Source organism: Excalfactoria chinensis, chromosome 6 (genome assembly GCF_039878825.1).
Source record: "Excalfactoria chinensis isolate bCotChi1 chromosome 6, bCotChi1.hap2, whole genome shotgun sequence".
Lineage (NCBI taxonomy): Eukaryota > Metazoa > Chordata > Aves > Galliformes > Phasianidae > Excalfactoria > Excalfactoria chinensis.
In genome coordinates, this window is record NC_092830.1 from 13497049 (window position 1) to 13519114 (window position 22066).

A 22066-nucleotide genomic window follows, 5' to 3' on the forward strand; every position below is an offset into this window, starting at 1 on the left:
ACCTTTGAGATCAGACTAACAGGCTTGTAGGTTGAATGGGCTGAAACCACCAGGGAAAGATTGAGTGGTATTTCCATGCCCCCGTCTTCCTCTACAATATTTTTTGCTTTAATTTCATTTGATCTATATCTTTCTGAGGGATAAATAATGCTTTGCTGTTTGCTGATTTGGGGCCGCAATAATTCCGTACTGTGATGGGATCCTGGGGAAAAGGTCAGGTGAAATCAAGTGCCTCAAAGTGAACTAGTAAAGATTTAGGAATGCTGACTCAGAAGTGCCTGTAGAAAAACTGTGACAGTGACTAGTTTCATGCAGAGAGAGAAAGAAGACAGACCTGTTTCCAAAAGGGTGCATTCTGCTGGAGAAAGATAAAAACAGGTATCCATAAAGTTGACATTCCGTGTCATAAACAGTGCCGTCAGTGACATTGTTGTCTGGTCTGGGAAAAGTAAAATCAAAAGAGGAAGTTTGTGGGTTACTCAGGGTTAGCAAAATGCAGAAGATTACAGAGGAAGTCATTTAGTTTAAATAATTAAATACTTTTTGAAACAAAAAGTACTCAGGTTTGTTGTGGAACAGATAAAGATGAAACATGATTATTCTGACTGATTGTTCTGGAAAGGGCATCTTTCATGTTTTCAGATTCCTGTGAGATGACAGCCATTTTGTTTTCTACATTTCTAGATTGTCTAGGTTGTAAGACATAAATATTTTGTGCTATGCCCCAGTGATCTTGACTTTGTTCTGTTTCCTGTGAGATAGAAGAAATCAGTGTAGACTGAAGATGGTTTCCATTGCTTATGGCAATCACGATTTGAAGAAGAAGGTCTTCACATTCCTATTTAACATTTCTATTCACAATATTGAGTGAGGAAAAGAAATACATGAGTACAACTTTTATTTCAAAAGTCCTTACAGTTAGTTTTACTTTTCATTCCTTGAATACTGTAGCCAATATTAGTAGGCTAAGACTTTGTGAGTCACTGGAGTCACAGAATTCAATAATCCGGACTGTGTTCTACTCTTGGCCAGATTACAGCTGTGAGCCGGAGTGGCTGGAATAAGGTGCCTTTGTCCTGATACTGGTTTTATAAAATCTGTAAGATTAGAAGGATCAAAACTTTGCCTTGTTAAAGCCAGGCATTTCCACTTGACTTGGATGCCTTTCAGCTGAACTTTGAGAGGCATTTGAGAAAATCCAGGTTCAGTCTGAAAAAGCTGCTTCTAACCTTTGTGTACGTCGTCTCCATCTGTTGAGCAGTAGCACTGTACATTTTTTACCTTCAAAAATCCATTGGGAATGCTATCATTTTGATCTTATATCTGTTCTGACATAGGTATCTCCCAGTTTTGCCAAGGGAAATATATTTATTTCATGATTTATATCAAAGTTTCCTCATGTGTTATCTGCCTGGGGCTGATATTAAGTTATTCTTCTGTAGAGGCCTACATACCAGGGCTTGTAGGACTGTTCTCTGGAGTTTCTTGACTTAAAGTCTGAACGTGGATTTACCAGCTGGTATTAGCTGCTGCTTCTGTCATGTTAGCTTTACCTTAAAAAAACAGGAAGGATCTGATCCTGGAGCAATAGCAGTAGTAAACGTTCTGTCTTTTACTTCTATCAGGAGGGCAAAAACCAGGGTCAAGACAGCATATTGGAATTTTCTTGCTGTAACAAGCAACTACTCATAAAGGCTTGATTAACACTGCAAACTGACTCTTCACTGATTCTAGGAAGGTCCCTCTTAAAGCCTGCTAGAGCTACTGAAGAGCTTGAAAAAGCAAAGGAAAAGGCCTTTGAGCTGTGACCAGTCACCTACAAATGGAACCTAGAAATTTCAGGGTCATGTTTTTGTCAGTATTTATGCTCTTATTTGCAGTGGATATGAGTTAATCCTTCTCAGACTGCATGGAGCAGGCAAATCCATTGCCCACAACATATGTCTCAGACTTTACTTAGACTTCAATCAGGTAATTTTCCTTTCACAGCTCTTGCAATTTTATAGAGCCATTCCAGTGACATAAATACTTCCTGAATTTGTCTCTGAACACTCCGTTACTAAGTTACCATGCATCAGCCAAGCAGAGCTGACTTTTGACTTCACCAAAGTCAGTTTTAACTGTTGTGTTTAGTTGGTACTTAATTGTTGTTTTCACTGTTCTTCATGAAATAGCAGCTAAGCCAACTCTAACTGCTTGGGATTTGATGTGGACTCCAAGCAGACATGGACAATTACTACAACACTCTTGCCACAGAGTAATGTTTGCAGCACAGTAAGCTGGCCAGTTTTCCGGAGTTTTCCCTGTCAAAGGGACTGTTCTAGGTCTTAGTTCTCTCTGAGCAGTGAATAGCTTGGAGGGCAAAAAAATCCCCATTTGTGTTAAGCAGTGTCTGACTTCTGCTTCAATCTTAAAATCACACAAGTTTTATGAATGTGAGTGCAATCACTGGAATGTATAATCCAGTCTTAGTCAAATTAATTTCTTAACTCTTCTCTGGTGATGAATTGTTCTGGATAATTTTATGTTGTATTAAAATACCCTGTAAATTAATTTTTAATGTACTTAAATGTAGCATTTGTGATTTCATTAACAGTATGTTCTTCTTTATATCATGAGAGCACACTTGATCTACCCTCCCTATATACTTTATTGTCTTGGCATATCCTAAATTAGTTAATCATCAATGTGAACTTCAGTCTACTTAATTTTTGTTCTTATGAAAATCTCCAATTCCCAAGCAATGCTCATTGTCTTCCTCTTGGACCCCTGATGCTTCAGCTTTAGTGTTCTTGAAAGAAAGCTTTTGATTTGTATGAGGTCATTATAATTAGCTCTCTATTTTTTGTTCTGTGCTCCAGCATTTGTCTGTGTTCTGAGTAGCTTTGTCCAATCATCACTGGTTTTGTAAGATTCTGTTGTATACATACAGTGCTGCGAGAAAACAATTTTTCTTTGGTTTTGCATGGCAGTGGGTATAGATCAGAATGCTGTCATAACATCGGTGATTGGAAACTTGAGACTAAATCAAAGAGACTAAATATAGAAGTCACAGACATTTCATATGTTATTTCACTGACAGTAATGGAAGCTGAACCAAGCTTTTTAATGGAATTATTAATAAGGAAAATGAGGTTCATACAAGCTGCCTTGTTGAATTCACATTGTCTTGATTTACAGCACATAGCTCCAGTCATATAGATGGATACTTTAAAATATTCTGAAGTATTGGCAATGTTCTGAAAAAGTTCTTTATGATATAAAACGTCGAAAATAATGAGACAATCATTGATTCAAAATATATCTTTGTTTACCGACCAGAGAGTAAATAATGTGTGTGAGGATGAGTAGAGCTTACAGTAATATGCTTTTTCAGTCTGTAGGAGTGTGTGGTTTAGGCCAGAACACTATTATTATTTGAAGATTTGTCATACGGTCCATGACTTTTTTTTTAAGTTCACATTATATGATAAATTCAGCTTAAATGATCTAAATTCTGAATATATTAGAATTATGACAGTCTAGTGCCACTCTAATAAAAGGAATGAAACAATCGTGTAGAAAAAGGTTAATGAAAAAAAGCATAAAAAGCTCTTCCCCTGTACTGGACAAAGTTGCAGAAGGCAGAACGTTGTTACAACATGTAAATACATTATGTGTTAAATGTGTAAATAAAAATTACTGTACTGTTGGATACTTCTTTTTTGATTACTGGCTAAATTAAAAACTTTTTTTAGTAAGTCAATGTATTGTTATTTATAATCAGTTTTCTTCACTTAAAGAGCGAGTAATGTGGCGGAGCACAAACGAGCTTGTGCCCCATACATCAAGGTGATATAATTCTGGTGTAATTTTTGCTTGATGGCTAAGAGAGAAACTCATTGCAATTTTGACTTGTTGCCTGATATTTGGTAAGATATTTCAGATCGTTGCTTGTAATCCCCAAATGATGCATTTCCAGTCCTCTGGGAGGACATATATTATGTCTTCCCAAATGAAGATCATCTGTGAAGCTTCTGTGTCACAGCTCAAGCTGCAACACTGTGTGTGTTTGTGTTTCTGCAGCTAGACACTGCTGCAAATTTTCAGCCTCCTTTCATAGTATTCATGGCAGCTACAACGGCACTGGGAAGTGAGATGCCTTCAGCATGAACACCAGGATCACTCTGGTGGGATAACAGATTAAGGTGCCAAACTGTTTTGCTGAATGCCCACTCAGCTCTGGGAGCCATGTTTCTTTGTACCCCAGTGGCTTTGTCTGCAATTGCAAATGCTATTAGATGTTATCGTCCTGTGACTTTGGAGAAAACAGCCTTTACTTGAAACTTAATTATTCCAAAACTCTGGTTTCTCCTTTTTCTTACCTATTTCTGTCCTTTCCTGACAACACATACGTGCTATTTTTTACGTCCGTTTTTTTCTTCATTTTCTGCAGATTCTAATGCTAACTCCTGTTTTTCTCTTGCAGCTTTTTCCATACCCATTCCACAGCTGAATCTCTTGGGCAGAGCAAGAACATGTACCTGTGCCCCTTAACATGGCCTCGGGCAGTAGAAAAATTTATAGATCCCATATGGAACTTTGTGACTTCAGGTAAGAAAGAAGTAATTAAAGCAGATGAATTTTAAGAGAACTGTTTATATGCAAATATATTAGTGGAAGTCTGTGATTCAGATGTCTGTGGGCTAAATTATGGAAAAAGTATTGCTCATTTAAAAATTCATTATAAAGAACATAAAATGAATTTCAAAATATGTTATGAAATAAGAACTGGTGAAATCCCCAACCACTGTAAAGCAGTCTGAAGTATGACACAGTATATTTTTTCTTTCTGTTATAATTTCCGATTTTAATTATTTTTTGATGTATGTAATGAATTATTTTTTCCATCTTTGGATCAGTTGCTTTTAGTAACTTTAGCTTTTGCACCACCACTTTTAATGGTGGTGTTTTTTTGTTGTTGTTGTTTGTTTGTTTGTTTTAATGTTAAAACTCAGAAGGTATTTCCAATTTTATTTATTATGAGTTCCTACTGGTTTGATAATGGATGCTGTGTTTGGACTGTCCTAGCAGAGGTTGCTGTTGCAATTCCCTATCTTGATCATGATCACAAAATCTTGATAATCAACTCTTACTGTAAATTATTGTTGTGCAGGCATGGAATGTACAAATTATGTTCTTATACAGAATATGTCGCTGTCAGATTAGTTCTTGTTCTGAGCAGACCATGTCACCCTGCTCAGAAGCCTTGTCATTTTCTAGAAAAGGGAATCCTTATCTTATTTGGTATGTACGCATACATACGTATTTGTACTTTTACCTGCCTTAGTGAATTCTTCACCATTTTGTTCTTATTTTTCTCAGATCTGCTTCCCAGCTTTGCCTGAAGTTGTATCTGTAGAATAGCTGTAGAGCTTTTTTCCTCCGTGCGTGTCAGAAGACTCCCTGGTACTGAGGAACTCCCAGCTGAGATGTGATTAGCAGATATTTTGCAAAATGCAGGTATATCTTTCACTGTTCTCTTTAAGACTTTATCTGTGGTAGCATCATGAAACCATATGCTTTTTGGGGCAAAGACTGCATGAGGGAGGGAGGTCCCTGATTAGAATTGGAGAAGACACTGAGATAAGGTTAAGCACTATAAACCTGAAACTTAAGAAAAACTGTGTGACATACACGTTGACGCCTTTAAAACAGAATGTGGAAGACTGGTTGACCCATCATGTGGAAATGTTAGCTAGGAAGCTGGAAAAGGATAGAAATAGAGGTTAATAACTTTAGAGGACAACGCTTAAAATGTTCTTACTGCTGACAAAGACCATCCTTGATTACTTTTTTTCAATTATAAAGCAGAAAACATAAAATCTTACCTGGTTACTTTTTAGGATGAGTCAGTCCAATGGGAGTGATGAGTTAACTCACTGAGTATTTACTGCTGCCATTCTACTTTACAGTAACTAAAGCCTTAAAGTATCAATGAAAGTATAACAATTAGTTTAGACATTACAGATTAGTCTCTGAAATAATTCTAGCAGTTTTAATATGATTTGGTGCATAGGCAGTAGCAGTTATTCAAGAATTACAAACTTCATCAGGATTTATTGGGCGACATCTTCCTCTGTTCCAGACTTACCTTGTCAATACAGTAGTGGATGGTGACAAATGTCTTAATATTTCAAGATCCTTTTTATAAAACAGTGGACGTAACTTTTTAGAGGAGATATTATACTCTGTTAAGAAACCACCAGCGTTCAAAGGTTAATACGTTTTTTCTGTACCTTCTTAGGAAAGCACTAAATGTAAGGGTACGTTTATCAGTTAAATCTGAGGAAGAATGAGACTAACACAGTCCTAAAAGCTGAAGGACTGGTTTATGTCATCTTCAAGGTCATTTTGTGTGCCTCCGGTGGCGCAGCGGTAGAATTCCCGTTTGCAACACCAGGGGGCCCGGGTTCGAATCCCCCCCTGTGGAGCAGGGGGTAGAAGTGCCGCTCTGCTACACAGAGGGCTCGAATCCCGGGAGTTGGACTCGATGATCTCTAAGGTCCCTTCCAACTCACACAATACTATGATGATATTTTCCAAATCTGCTGACCTTGTTAAATTGACTTGTGCTGTTACAAAACCTAAATTATACTGAATAGTATCCAAGTAAACTACAGCCAATATTTTTCCACTCTTGATGTGTCACAGTTGTACACTGATATATTTTTAGCACTGTGTTAGGTGAACTGATGGTCACATGTGCTGAGAATGGTGTCTGAAATGCCTAATTCTGTGCATTTCAGCTCCGTTAAACTCTGTAGCCCTCCCAGAACTAAGTAGCCTCCTTGCTATGAGGCACCTTGCACTTAATTCATGTTCTGTCACAGTAAAACCAATCTCAGAAAAATCAGTTTTGTAGAGGGGCTGGAGGTTTTACAGTGACTTACTTTTCTGCATTCTTTCCTCATCTACCTACTTACACAAATACTGCTTGAATTAGGCTGTTACAAGTTTCACTGCATAAATCTTAATACCACATGCTGCTCTCTTGCACAAGCGCAAAGTGAGTTGCCTTCCTGGTGACACTGACGAAGTAGGAATGTATGAGGACTGCTCCAAAAGTATGACCTCTGATTTTATTATGTTGGCCTGTGGCATCACAGGTAGATGTTGGTGGTATGGCAGTAGGGGTTGAATCTTCCTGCCAGTATTCCATTATGTTTGGTTGCCATGTGACAGATGGCAGAAAAGGGGCAGTCTGACAGATGGTGTCTGACATGGAGGTGTGTATGAAGCAAAGATGTGGAACTGAGTTCCTCTGTGTAAAAAATAAAAATAAAAAATGACACCTATTGACATTAACTGATTCCTATTGAACACTGAGGGTGACCAACCAACGGATGTGAGCATGGTGAAGCAATGGGTTGTGTGTGTCAGCATTGGGTCACCTCCATGTGAGCATGGCATGTATGCTCTTTTAATGGACGGTGAAAATATATAGCTAATGATGGTGACTGTGTTGATAAACAGAGTTTTATGGCTGAGAATTTGCTCTATCAAATAGTGTTATTGTGCTCTTTGTGTCTTGGGCATCACTAGCACCAAAACAGCACTTCTTGATGTTGACAGTTTACTAGTTCAGAATTCTAGGTGTGCTTCCTAAACAAATGGTTGAATTTATAGATAGCAGAAACTACAGAAGTCTGAGAAAATTAAAGCTATGAGTGCATACACGTACATCTGCATCTCTGTATGTCTATGTATGTAACTTGTGTTTTGTTCTTATTGCTCTCAAGTAAAAGTGCTATAAAATTTTTAAGCAGCTGCCCTTTCTGATAGGTGCTACCTTGGGGCTCATTCCATTGTTCATTGAAAGTCAATGACAAAGATCCCATTACCTTTAATCTTGCAGGATCGAGGCTTTAAATGAAATAGCCAATCCTGCTAAGATTTTCCCATGAATATTCACTTGAACTGCACTATGGTATTGCTTTTCACTTCACTGACTTGTTTCTGCAATAGCTCTTCTTAAATGTTTTGGATCAGTGTTTGGTCAGTACCAATGGATGTCTGTGGAAACATAAGTTTAGCAAACATTCAAACAAAATTATTATCAAAAAATTTTAATTAATAAGCACAATTATTCATACAAGGAATCTGATGCAGAGATGTTACCCTGCAAATGAAAGTCCAGAAACAGATTGTGTGATTCTTGAGCTTGGAAATGTTTAGAAAAGGCTGATATTTGAACCCCAGATGCTTCTGAATAATGAATGGCTGACATGCAGTCCACAAACCAGGAATTATTTGCCAATGTAGGTAGGGGTATAAAGAATTCAGTCAGGCTGTTTGCTTATTTGTACCATTCTGTCCTTCACAACAATCAGAAAATAGTGTGTAATTTTCTAAAAGACAAAATTTTTACTTTGTAATTGTAAAAAAACATTTGTTTTTTTAGGGTACAGTCTTTGTCCGTGGAGATGTTTTAGTAGATCCTGCTACTTTTCATTGGTGTTGATGTTACCCTTCTTACAAAAGCCAAATTTATTCAGACCAAAGTGCTCCTACAAGGATTCTATGTATGTCACATGCGTTATGTTATTTCAGGAGGGAATAGAAAAGAAAATACTCTGCAGAATTGCTGCAGAAAACAATTTTTGTTCCTTGCATTATTGCTTTATCTCTTCCACTTCATTATGGCAGTAGAACTGAATGCAAATGAGAAAAACGAACCAATCCCAGATACCCATTTTGTTGGATTTAACTTAGGAATTGAATATCCAGCTTGTATTTTTTTCTGGACAATTTGCAAGTCAGATTATGTGAAAAATCCAGACAGTGTACATTTTTATCCTGGGTGTAGGAGCATTTCAGCTTTCTCTCATCGTTGTTTTATGCAGAAAGTGGTGATAAAAGGCCTCTCACTTCAGGACTGTGGATATGACTTCATCTGCCTCCTCCTTGCCTCTGTCTCTCTGGGTTCTAGCAGAGTGCTTTAGAAGTCCAGGGACATCTCTGTTCTTCTGATGATATGGATTTTCTTTTGTTTTCCATCTCTTACATCTTTTCCTTGCAGAATCTGAGTAATTAAGAAAATAATGCTTTCTTTAGGATAACCTTTTCTTGCCCCACATTACTAACATATTACTCTTTTATACAAAGCAACAAAACCTTCTGTGAAAAATTATTCTGTACAGTGATGTTTTCTTTCACAGTGATTGTTCATGACTGTGCACATGCAGCTCTTTTATCTGATGGGCTCATTTTTCAGCTCTGGGACTGGATGAATCTTTATTTGAATCTTCTGAGCTGGGAAAGTTGGGAGGAAGGCATTTGCATTTTAAGTAACTTTCGCCAGTAAGGTTGATAGAGCAGTGAGTTCTGTAAGTGTAGGAAGGAGATGATCTTCATTTTGTCTTATGTCTTCTCCATCAGATGTGTTATTACCCATCGTTCCTCTTTCTCTGTACTTAACAGCCCTTTTGGGAACAAGTTCCTGGGATGTGAGAAGCCAGGCTTTCTCATCTGCTATCAGACACTAGGGCTGTTCCCAATATCCACAGCTCTGATCTTAATTCCCCATACGCTCATTTCTTTTCTGTGTTTTGTTGCAAGACTGTAATGTTTTCTTCCAAAATGAACACTTGATTGACACCCACTAATTCTGTTAACTTTTAACACACTGTCCTACCAGTAATTCTTGCCCTTTCTTTGTTACCCTCTCAGGATGACCTCCTCCCCACCCCCGCCAGTTATCTGTAGGAGCCACGCTGGTTGTATGTGAATGCCTGAGCTTAGAAAAAGTCTTGCTAAATGTTATGGGGGAAGAAGTCTCTTAAATTGCATCCTGTTTTGGGTTCTTCATGACATAGTATGCTTAGGTCTTATGGCAGTTTAGTGATTTGCTTTTAATCCATTGAGCAAAGCCATAGCCAAATTGTTAATATAATGCATACTGAAAGCAGATTATTTTACTCTTTGAATCTGTTCATGCAGTGCTACAGAAAAAGTCCATCTCTGGTTTTTAAAGATGAATGTCAGCAGGAGTCAATGGAAATAATTCCATTGACTTCAATTGGATTAGTATTAGTTTCAGATGAAGTAATTATAGGAAATGACTGTGTATGTACTGCTGCTGAAATGCATAACTCATAGAAATACCAAACTGAAAGAAATACCAAGCTCGGTTCCTTTTGGTCAGGGACAGGCAATTTAGATACCTTCCACAAACTAATTGAGAAATGAGTCTTTTTTAATTCATTTATAAAATGTTTCACACTTGCAATGCTACTAAAATTAATGCTACTTTGAAGACAAGCTTTGCTGAGTCAGGACATAGTAAGTGTCCTTAGATTACACGGCTTTGCTGTCACAGAGAAAACAAATCCATTACTGTATTTTAGGTATCTGCTCACCTAATATTTTGCAGAAATGTTATAGCATTATGGGAAATAGGGTGTAATGGTAGAATAGCTGCTCACTTAATTTCGGACTGAGGTAGCTTGGAGAGAGGAAGTCATCTGAAGTCTTGCAGAACAATTAGTCACATTTTTTCCCTCCAGCAATAATTCAGTGATTACATAGCTGTTAATGAATCTTGCAGGACGCTTCCCTGTTTGGATTTGAAGTAGTAGAATTCCAGCTCAAGTAGATGCCTAGAGTTGTACAATTTGTTACAAGGGGAGCATCAGGCTGCTTTTGTGATTATTTCACATGTACAACTCAATTAAAAAAATAAAGAGAATAAGGCTTTAATATTGTTTAGGGAGGATTATGGCAAGACTTCATTAAGCATGCAGATTTCTTCAGGCTGAGTTCTGCACATAAGCAAGGTTTGATCAATAATACAGCTCTGCTTAGGCTTGATTGATTCAGCCTTTCATGTGCTCATAGGATGAATGAACAAAATGTTCCCTATAAGAAATGGGTGGTCCATCAATGTAAATGGCGGTTCCATCTCCTCGGGGCTAAGCCCCATCATGATTATTTATATTATAGTTTATTATCCTTCTGTATGTCTTATAAGGCAGGCTCTCAGTTTTTCATGTCATCCCAGTGATCGTTCATCTAATCTCATCTCAGTTCCTCTGTATTGCATAGGAGAAATCTAAATGACACCTTATATTTTTTAGTGAGTTTTCCTGTGTATCATGGACAATGGTACAAATCTCACCAACGAAGTTTTGCAGTGTTTATATACAGCAAAGCTCCCAAAGGTTGTGCAGGTGATGTAGCAAGACCACCCTGTTGCCTGTACCAGATTAAGTGTTCTAAGATTAATTTCTGCATGAAAATGAATTTAATCATGCATGTTAAACCAGCTTAGCATGATCAAGTAAATGTAGTAGAAGGAAAAAAGACACTTTTGAAAGACTTCTGAAGACATAAATAAATTGGTAGGGGTGGTCTGAAGATGATAAGCACATAATATAATGCAAATTGTTAGTCTGTTAAGCTCAGTTTTCTGATGCAGGCACTAGTCCTTTTGTCAAGATTCACAGAAAAAATGTTTATAAACAGAGACTTACCTAACTGGCTAAAGTTAGATCAGTTTGTAGTGAAGAGCGTTCACTGATTTCTGCTTCAAGAGTATTTTATGATTATAAACAAACCATGAAAAACCAAAGAAATGCAGCTTGAAATGCACTGATTTTAAGACTGGCACGTACCTCTTTTTGTTTTACCATTCTGGGTATTTCTGCTCTTTCCCTTTTGAATGACCTTTTTTTTAGCTTTAATGTCATGATGTATTAGGTGCATTCAGCAATGCATGAAATATTTCAAAGGTTTCTGAATGCGTTTTGGATTTTAATGAACTAGTTAGCTTTTTGCCAACGTATGCTTCTGTGTTCTTGCTGCTATCTCTTGTGACTAATTCTCTCAAATGATTTTAGTTTTAGCTATAAACTACTTGTACTTATTAGAAAATGGCATTGCAATAGAAATGGGCGGTGGTGAAGTTAAATCCTTTTTAGCCTATTCTTGTTGAAAATATTGACTCCACAGACCAGTATATCTGCTTAAGTGGGTTTTGTTTCAAATAATAAAGCAATGCTTAAGTAGAAAATGTTTCACCAGAGCAGACTATTGATGAACCAGTAGCCATGTTTATAAGAAAATGTTCTCAGAAACTGTCCAAACCAGAAATAAGTGTGAAAATGACATATTTCACAAAGCAAAACTGGGACTAGTTTGACTTCTCCTGGATTTCTGTCTAGATAGAATTCTGAGCATTAGGAAGAAGATATACTGCTTTTACTCTTTGTACATCTTAACTAGAGAAAGACGATTTGCTTTTTTCCAAAAGTGCCTTGGTGGTGCCCGTGTTTGGCCTGGTTTGGCACAGCAGATATGTCTGCTGATTGGCCGGCGCTTCTCTGACAATGGAGAAACTTCAGTCAATTCCCAAGTGCAAACAGACATCTATTTTCACTGCTTACAACATAACAAATCACTGCTGGCTGTAGCAGAATGGCACAGAGCCTTAGGCAGGCACAGATAGGCTTACTTCAATGCCTTTGTGGAGGGGGTGAAAGAAGTATAGATTCTATCAGAAAAGTGAATTTGTTTTCTAAACATTTTTCAGATATCACCTCATAGAAAATATCTGCTGTCTATGGGTAAGTCTGCATTTGGTATGTGCTGGACATACTCCAACACTGTAGAACCTTAATTTCAGTTCTTGTGGTTCAAAGTTCTTTATAGACAAAAGTTACTTTCTCAGTGTTATAGGCAAGTGGCGTTTTCTGCCACCTTGTTGCTAGAAGTTTGTATCACCTGTGCACATTTTACCGTGTTCCAAATTTATTCTTTAATAATTGTGTCTTCTGTGTACTTTTCTCAATCTCAAATGTCAGCTACAGGTCATCAGTTAGATCTCTTTCTAAATTGTATTTTAATTTCTAACTTTCCTTTGTTTATTTATAGTTTACTATCTCCAGCACAGGGAATACAGATCCAAGGTTTTAATCTGTTGTTTTTCATAGTGTCCAGTAGCAATTACAGACATCACACAGGTTTAAAAATGTACCGTATTTCATTACTAAATGTAGTGTTTTTGAAACGTTGTTAAACTGTTTGATTTCAGAAGCAAATTCCATAGCTTTAAAAGTAGACTATAGAGATATTGATTATTTCAATGTTAAGGTACAGATCAGATTGTATATGTAGCTACACATACGTGTGTGTGTGAATATATGAACACACTTCTTGTTGGCGTATATTCAGAACATTTTAGACTTCTCCTAAATGTGCAAATTGACCTGGTAAGGTAGAATTTTCATTGTACTTTCCTTCCCTCCTACAGACTATTTTTGTTTCTCTAAAATATTTCAGACAGTTTCCACTGGTTTTTAAAAGGTAGATGAAGGAAAATTCCTCCTTTAGAAAAAAAATAAATAGCAGTTAATGTAATTTCAAGATGATTTAGGAAGCTTTAACATTTTTTAGTGTCGTTAAGATGTTTTTAAAAAGGTGTATGCCATATTAATGAAAATATCTGCCTCAATATGGTAAGCAATTACAAAAAGCAGAGTTTAGCATATGTGTCAGTGCAGACTGAAAGCTCCAAAGGCCCTACTTTGCTGCTCAGGCTGTGCCCCTGGCGTTTGCAGTGCCAATCTGTGTGCACATAAGCACAAAGCCACTCTGCATGTTCTGCCTTCTCCTTCCTCCAGGGCCTGACTAGATGGCACAGATGCCACCCCCACGGAGTAAATCAAGCTCATCTTGTAATTGCTCTCCCCAGCTGCTCTTGAGTATGTCTTATATACTATCAGCAACACTCATGCAGGTGATCAAGCTGAGTGGATCTGAACATGGCAAGTCTGATTTGAATGTAGAATGACCTGGAGCCAGAGCAAGGGCAGAAAAAGAATATGTGGGGTAATACTGCTCCTCAGTTCTAGTGTCACCAAGCAGAAGAGAGAAGAAAGAGCAACTAATTTGCCATATATGGGAAGCAGAGTTTCTGGTGCATTCAAGGACTTTGGGATGGAATAAGCAGTGAGGCCATGGTTTGTGTCAAAAACTGGGAGCTGGTGAGATGTAGCAGGAACATACAGAGAGGGAGCTTCATTAAGAATGTGTAAAGTCTAAAGATTAAACTAAATAGATGAAAGCTGATAAGAACTTTAGAGAGAGAATATTACATAAACTTACCAAAGAAAACAACCAGATAAACATGGAAGAGAAGCCAGAAAGGAAGACATGAGGCTGATGTTTTTTAGGAGGCATGGGGACAGGCAGCCTTTCTCTCAGCAGTACCTGCAGCTCACCTGTTGGGCAGTTGCACTGAAATCTCTCTAGGAGGAGGCCAAAAAGTTCATCACTATTGAGCCAGCCAGTCTTAATGCTTCTTGATACTTGAATTGTTTTATGTTTTTCTTTGTTTGCTTGTTTGTTTCTTCACTTCAGCTTGGAAGACTTGCATTTGATGTTTCTGATACCACATTCTGAAGAACAGAAGGTCAAAATAAGTCCTAGAAAGAGATGAATCTGTTGAGTGGGAAATTATATAAGATGTTTAACATAACACCTTTGATATGTTTGCGTGGTAGCAGGAGATAGCCAGTCAATGCATAATAATTATTTTCCAGTTTGTGTTAGCACAGTCTTGTATTCTCACAGTTGTAATTAATGTCACCATTGAGATGAAATTGTGAGAAGGCTATGCTAGCCAATTAAAATGGTAATAGGACTTCAAGATCTTTTTGTGACCATATTGATTTGCTTAATGGAAAGCTTCTCTGTGACCTTTTCAGGGCTCATACTGTACTTTCTTCACTATTTATAGATCAGTCTTGTGAAACATTATTTTAAATTGTCACACAGTAAGTTTGTAGAATTTTACAAATTGCCCAAAAGATGATGAAAACGACTGTGATTTTGTGATAAAGAGCTCTAGAGCACTGCCAGCAGATCATGAAAAGTGCCTCTAACAGTCTACTGGGAGTGCCCTGTGGCAGAGTGAAAATTGCAGTGCAGCAATTAGGAAAAGGAAGATGTCTCTTATTCAGACACGGGTATTTATTGTGGTATGTTTAAGAAGTGTTATGTAGTTGTAGCTATAAAAGAAAATTTAGAATGTGAGAAATCTGTAGTTGATCAAGTATGAGATTCGGAGTAAAGTGATCTGACATTTGGAAGAAAGCAAACTCTATAGCTGAGTCTGTTAAATGAGATTCAGATATCAGATAAGAACCTAAACCAAACTGGAGCCCGATACCTCTCAAGCTTTACAAATCTGGGCCTCCATATAGAATCCTTTGAGTAATGTGTAACGCGATTTGAAATTTCTAGAGGGAGAACAGTGCTTGGGGAACTGATTGTGAAATGAAATTTTAATGGTGCTGGGAAAAAAGGCTGTTAAATCTCATAATGGCAGTAAATTAGTGTGATTTCTTGATTTTAAAAAATAAAGGGAAAATAGTGACTCAGTGTAGACAATTGCTGGTCTAGAAATTGTTTTACTTAGTCCATTTCAACAGGTAGCTTCCAAATATGTTTGTGTTAGCCTCCATATTATATGACAAAATACTTGTTAGATTTAGTGTTACGCTAAACCTTGTCTGCATATTAAAATGAAGAGCAAGAAAAAATGAGTGGTGTTCTCACCATTTGTTATTGGGCAGAAGCACTGAATCTCATAAAAATTTCTCGAATAATGCATTTACAACACTGAAGATTTTCTGCTTCTACTGCTTTCCACCTTCTGTGGATTCGGTCTAACTGATAAAACAGATGTGTAACACTGTAAGACACAGCGATGAAAGATGGTAGTATTTCCAAGCCTTGGCTTTGCATTCAAATGAAAACCTAGGTTGTTGCAGCATCTCTCCACCCGTCTATGTGCCCTCTTTATAGTTCATTCTACCTCAGTGGTCACAATTAATGGACCGTTCTCAGCAAGAATTAAGTATTCCAGAGCATGCTGTGCAGGGAGTTGGTGCTTTTCCTCTAGAAGATGTGGTGTTCGGACTTAGTGCTGTTGATTTCCAGAGGCACTGCTGGTCACTTCATCAGATCTGTTTGAGGCCATCTGATAGAACCTCTATTTTAGGTCAGTACTGTGGGATTTTTGTACATGCAACCTCTCACTGAAATTTATGGTAACTTTGTGTAATAACTGAAGCACGATTGGCTAGTGACCAGGCTGGGTGCCCCATTTTCACTCGAGTAGAACTCTATTAAGTATCAAGTTCTGTTGAGAATTCATGTATGAAGACAGATTTTCTCTCCAATATTCACAAGAGCAAAATATTTGCATTTCCCCCCAGCAAACAGCTTGTCCGCTTGTAATGACAGTTTTCCATCTGCAAAAAACTGCCTTTTTGATTCCACAAACCACCTGAGGTGAAAATGTAACTGACTTGCTTTTCTGTAAAACTGCCAAAAGTGAAATCATTTTGCCTGCAGCAAGAAAGGTTTTCATGCTCCTATATGCTCCTAGTTTTCTAAAAACTACATGCTTGTGATTTGAACAGAGAAGAGGAATATCTCTGCAAATTAACCTATTCTTTGTGCAGCAAGATGATACTTTTATGTGTAAGTTCAGGTTTCATATTCACTCACAACTGGAGAAAGTTGTGGTCAGTCAAATTAGGCCTTCTCAGTACTAAATACAGGTTTCTAGGTCATAGGTACATGCCTAAAAAGCTTGTAAATAACAAAATAAAGAGAACAGCAGATACATATTTTCAGCTCCTTTAGAAGTTAGGGTATTTTTATTTAGATTTATTAATACATGTTTAAGTATAGAATTTAATACACTCATACCCCAAAATACTTTGACCTGAAGAATCATACATTAACTACAGATGTTCCAGTTGAGGAGTGGGGATTCACAGAGGGGAAGGTGATATAGGAGATCCGAAATGACAAAGTTTTCTTAAAAGAAAAAATAATAATCTGCATGGTAATGTTTGGGACAACTTCATCTTCTGACAGACTTCAAGGCCAAATTCAAACATGATTGATTATTTTTTAAATAGTTCAGTTTCATGCTTTGAATTTTACACAATGGCTGGCTTATTTCTTCCACATGCTGTGATTCTCTTTACAGCATCCTAAAGCATTGACAAGTTATGTCATGTCTCTAATCTGATGCAGCAGAAGGAGGCTTACAAGCCCCAGAAACCTGCAAGCTCCCTTCTGCATGACCTACACCAATGATGTTCCTTCTCAGCACCTGGCAGTTTTTGGAATAAATTAATGTTTTGCATATCTTGTTCCTTACTGCACATCCTTTTTATGCAAAAATGCTTCTGCTGCAATTTCTTTACAGCAAACAACCTGGCCTTTTTCTCCTACTACCTATGACAGCATCTCAAATGCTTCCAAGCACAGTCATGTTATTTCCCTGGAAGGCCATTCCCCCTCAGAAGGTGGAGCAGTGGCTTTATCCTTTTTACTGCTGTAGTCCTTTCTGAATACTGAATCCAATCGCATCTTGCAGGCCCTACCCTTTTTCACGATCACAGTGGTGTTATTAGGAGGAATGAACTTCAAAGGTTATTTTACCTAGTTCTTTATTGCTGGAAGGATGGATGTTTCTTTAATGAAGTTCCATGCCATATAAAACGTAAGGTGAGAAAAAGACGTCTGTAAGATACCCAAGTATTCATTACACTCACTTTCCTGAAGAAAAATCTTTGTACTAGTGAAATCAGTATCAGTAGGAATAGCATTGTTGATTTTTGCTGGACTGACAAAAGGATCAGCATGAAATAGGTAAGCTTTGGCTGCCTATTTTGCTGTTTCTATTTGCATTTCATCAAGTAATGTGATGTTCATCACATTAGAAAAGCAATCTATATTCTGACCTGCTGTGGAGTCACTAATTTTTTTCTGACAGCTCTTTAAGTGAACATTATTTTAAAATATTTTTAATTACAACAAGAAAAATAGTGGAAACAGCATTACCCCACTGGCAGATTAATGTGAGAATGGATAAAAGTTGGAGACGGATGAAAATTGTTGCAGGAGCAGGCTCTTTTTAACAACATGCAATAAAGCTTAACTCTTTGACAGTCTGCAAATTGATAGTTGAATCATATTAAGGTAATGCAGCAAGAGCTATTCAGATACAGCTCATCAACAATTGTTTGATACTGAGAGTGTTAGAAAAACTACTGCAATAACCCAGGTTATAGTGGGCATTCAGATTTTCAAGATAAATCAGTGCAGCAGTGTCCACATGAGAAATGTGTAGACCACTGTTTAAATCATGTCTTGACTTAAGTAGAACCAACTAAAATGTTCCCAAAATTAAAATATTTAGAAGAGGATATTGTTTCATAAGAAATTAATTTAAAGCAACACGTTGTACATATTGATGTGTGCTATGACCATAAATCATCTTGAACATATCTGAGGCACCACACTGGAGATGAGCAAAGAGACATTACATTTCGATGTGAAAGAATTATTAGACCTCAGCTCCAGACTGGGGCTGCAATTTTTTGATTCTGACAGTAAATCATTTCAATAAGGATGGAATATGAAGTGTTTCAATCCAGACCTTTAGTAGTACAGGCACTGTCAACACATCCTTAAATATTCAGGGAGAACACAATGGGGTCACAATGAGGGACACCTCATCGAGGCCTTCCAGTACTTGAAGGGAGCATCAACCGTATCAGTGACAATGGCCTGAAAATTGAAGTCTGCCAAGGGTACAGAGTTTTCTTACTGCCCCATAAAATAAATGAATGCCATCTTAACTCTAGGGTATTATTTTTTTTTATCATTAGCACATAATCATTTGCTTCATACAACCTCACTTTTATGATCCATAACACAAACGTGAAGAAATTTTTGGTATTGCCTCCAGCCCAAAAAGGTCACTATTTTTTTTTCATCTTGCTCTCAATCCTCTTTCTCCCTGTAACTTCTTAAAGGCTTTATTTTATTTTGTTTTGTTTTGTTTTGTTTACTATAGCTAAATAAAAAGTAAAGTGGAACTGAATGCTCACTTCCAAACTGTTATTAGTAATACAGATCTCGTCCTGCACGATGTCTGGCAGTCACAGTTTATAGTTTCATTTGCAGCATATATGTATGCTGCATTCATAAATAGATTGATTTTTTGTTTGTTTGTTTGTTTGTTTTTTAATTCTCTCCTTGTTGATAAAGACCAGGCTTATTTCATCAAGTTCTTTATTTTTTTTCCTCAGAACATCTTCAAGTATTCTTCCAGTATTTTTTCTTATTGCAAAGAATCAGGACTATGCTTTTGTAAAGCTCTCTCTTGGATATGTTAGAATTATGTTAGAATTTCCTTTCCTCAAGCAGGACAAATTAATCTTGATTTGTCTGCTTACTATTGCTATTTTTTTGGATTTCTTATATTGATCTTGTCAGAGGGATCTTAAGTAGGAAAAGCATGGCAAAGTCCAAGCTGAATCTTGCATTCTTTGGCTGGAAGCAAGCTTGTTGCCTCTGTTCAGTGGGGAGAAACCAGTACTGGCTTCCATGAGTCAGGGTGTCATTTAATGTGAATAAAGTCAGGACAGTCTGCCTTCCAGCCAGGAGGAAAAGTTGTGATACCTCACTCATTCACACCATTAGTAGCTGTCCTGTAGTAGCTGTTCATGCAGTTTTACATTTCTTGTGCTAACTATTGCATTTGGGTAGGCGTTCTCTTTTAGACATGCTGCCTTACTGTCTGATAAGATAAGGATGTTGCTAATCACTGAAGGAAATGTTTGCTATCAAATTAATGAATTGGTGTTAATGAGTGATTCTGTCTACTTAGAATAGTGTGGGGTTTTTCTTTCTTATTTATTTTATATGGTAGAATTACTGTGAACAAATGTTCATTTTAGCATTATTAATATGTTTATTATATAATCAGTCTAACAAATTGTGTTTTTAAAAGCTTAATCTTAAAGAGATGCATATAGAAGATAATTAGCTACATAGTGCTGCAACAATCACTGTGGTAATTGATTGAAAAAGTGGTAGGAGTTTTCAGAAATAGTTTCAAAATAAGTAAGTGGTTATTAGCGTGAAAGCCTTCTGGTGGCTAAGATATCTATTAAAGGTTATCAGATGGCTTTTACTGTCTTATTGTCTTGCAAATAATAGTAGGGGATTTTTGCAGATATTAGGAAAACATTGCCATCTTGTTCTTTCTCTGCAAGCAGCAGATTAGTATGGGAAAATGTCAGTAGGGTACGGTGATGTTTCTTGATGTGCAGAAGATAATGTTCCTGGGTGTAATCAGCAGCCTTTTAAAATTGATTTTCCAGCTATGAGGTAACAAGATAACAAAGTAAGGCACTCCAGTAGTTTTATGTAGTTCATTTTGTGTAGCTTTCACAGATCATGGGAGGATTATATGTTAGCTGGAAAGTCATTACAAGGGTTTGAAAAACAACACAAAACTAATATACTCAACAAAATAGGTATTCTTTTTACTTAGCACTATATTCAACTGATACACAAAGTCATTAAATTAATATTCAGGAAATCCATATGTTCTGACTATCTGCCCGTTCTTTCAGAAGTCTAAAGCTCCAGATAACAATGGTCTTCCATTGGCATCAGTTCACATACCATAACATGTAGAAGTAAAATGTGGAGTACTTATTTGCTAGAAGGATTCTGGAATGTTTGAGGACCAAGTTGAGCAATAACTACAGGGTTTTTAGGCTCACAGGATGTGAGATCTGAATGTGAGGGTCTGTTCTGAATCCTAACATGACTGAAGCTGCAGAAAAGGAAATTGGATAAGCATAGTTATTTAATTACAAACTGAAATGAGCCTTCAAAGAAGGAATCTCACTAGCAATGGAGCTGGGATTACATGAGGTGTTGTAACAGTAAGTCTCCAGATATTCTACAGAAAGAGCCCAACTCTCTCCTATTTCTTACTTTTCTTTACCTTAATCTGTAGCCATGCATTCAACCATGGTATTGAGTATATTTGTCAATTTAATGCTTACTATTTTTATGGGTAAATTAATTTATCAAGGATGCAAAACTGAGCTGGAAATAGAAAGCATACCGGCACATAACAATAAAATAATTTTTAAAAAGGACTGGAAGGGGACATATGTACTCTGAGTCTGAGGCCAATGCCATTCTTTCAGAGTTTTTCATACTATATGCATAATCTGAAGGATGTTTTGAGGGTTCTAAAGCATATGGCAAGGCTGCTGAAAAGGACAGAAGGGCAGAGAAGATGTTTTATGAGTCTCCTACTATGAGAAATTGAATGACTAGTAGTCCCATGATAAAAAAAACTATGCCACAGGCTAGAAGACTGGTACAGCAGCTGTCTCAGGCAAGAGAAAAATGAGGTGTAAGGAGCAGTGGTGATGGCAGGGTGAGCTCAAGGTGTTCCCACCAAAAAATAATGACAACCAGGGAGTGTGGACTTGAAGTAGAGCCAAAACACTGTACCAAAGGAATTCAGTGGAAACAGAGGTAACAGCTGTCATCAGGCAGCAAGGAGAGCTTGATCTGTAGGCTAATGAGAAGTTCATTTGTTAATTTGACTAAAAAACTTCCAAAATGCTGATTGAATCAGAACCAGACCTGGAGTTCTAAAAACCATGAATATGTATTGTGGGACAATAGCCTTGGATCCTGGGCAGACACATCTTGCTTGGAGTTTAAGCTTAAACTGCTTTTAAGTGAAACATCCGTGCATAGCAGGGTGGCTCTTTGAGAGCCGCTTTTTTCCCAATGCATGTGCTGTCTGTAGGACTGAGGTCTGCGAAGGTGAGAACAGAGATGGATTATTCTCCTGCAGCAGGCAGCACACTGCCAATGGGTTCAACTGCTGAAGCAGCCAAAACCAGAGGTAATCTGGAGAGGACATAGTAACCCAGCACTTGGACATCAAGATCTGCTGCTAGGCCTCATTGGCAAAGAAATATAGGAAGCTTTACAGGAGCTACCAGCAATAAGGAACTAATTAAAAATGATCTCATGAACCATGGATAGTCAAAACTCATAGGCATGGCTAGAACTTAATTCCCTTGCTTAACCCATAAGAAAGATGTCTTATAAAGAGGCTGGGTAGCATCTTCCCCAAGGAGCTGATCAACCACAGAGGGTAGATACTGCTAAA

The 22066-nt window shown here is 37.4% G+C and overlaps 1 long non-coding RNA gene across 1 annotated transcript in view; it reads left to right on the top strand.

Moving 5' to 3' along the window:
* LOC140253777 (uncharacterized) overlaps positions 1-22066 on the top strand; it is a 347687-nt gene that overhangs the window by 206116 nt on the left and 119505 nt on the right. Inside the window, exons 4-5 of the long non-coding RNA XR_011903983.1 lie at positions 4469-4593; positions 5365-5502. This is a non-coding gene — a long non-coding RNA (uncharacterized lncRNA). The remainder of the gene's footprint in view (positions 1-4468; positions 4594-5364; positions 5503-22066) is intronic.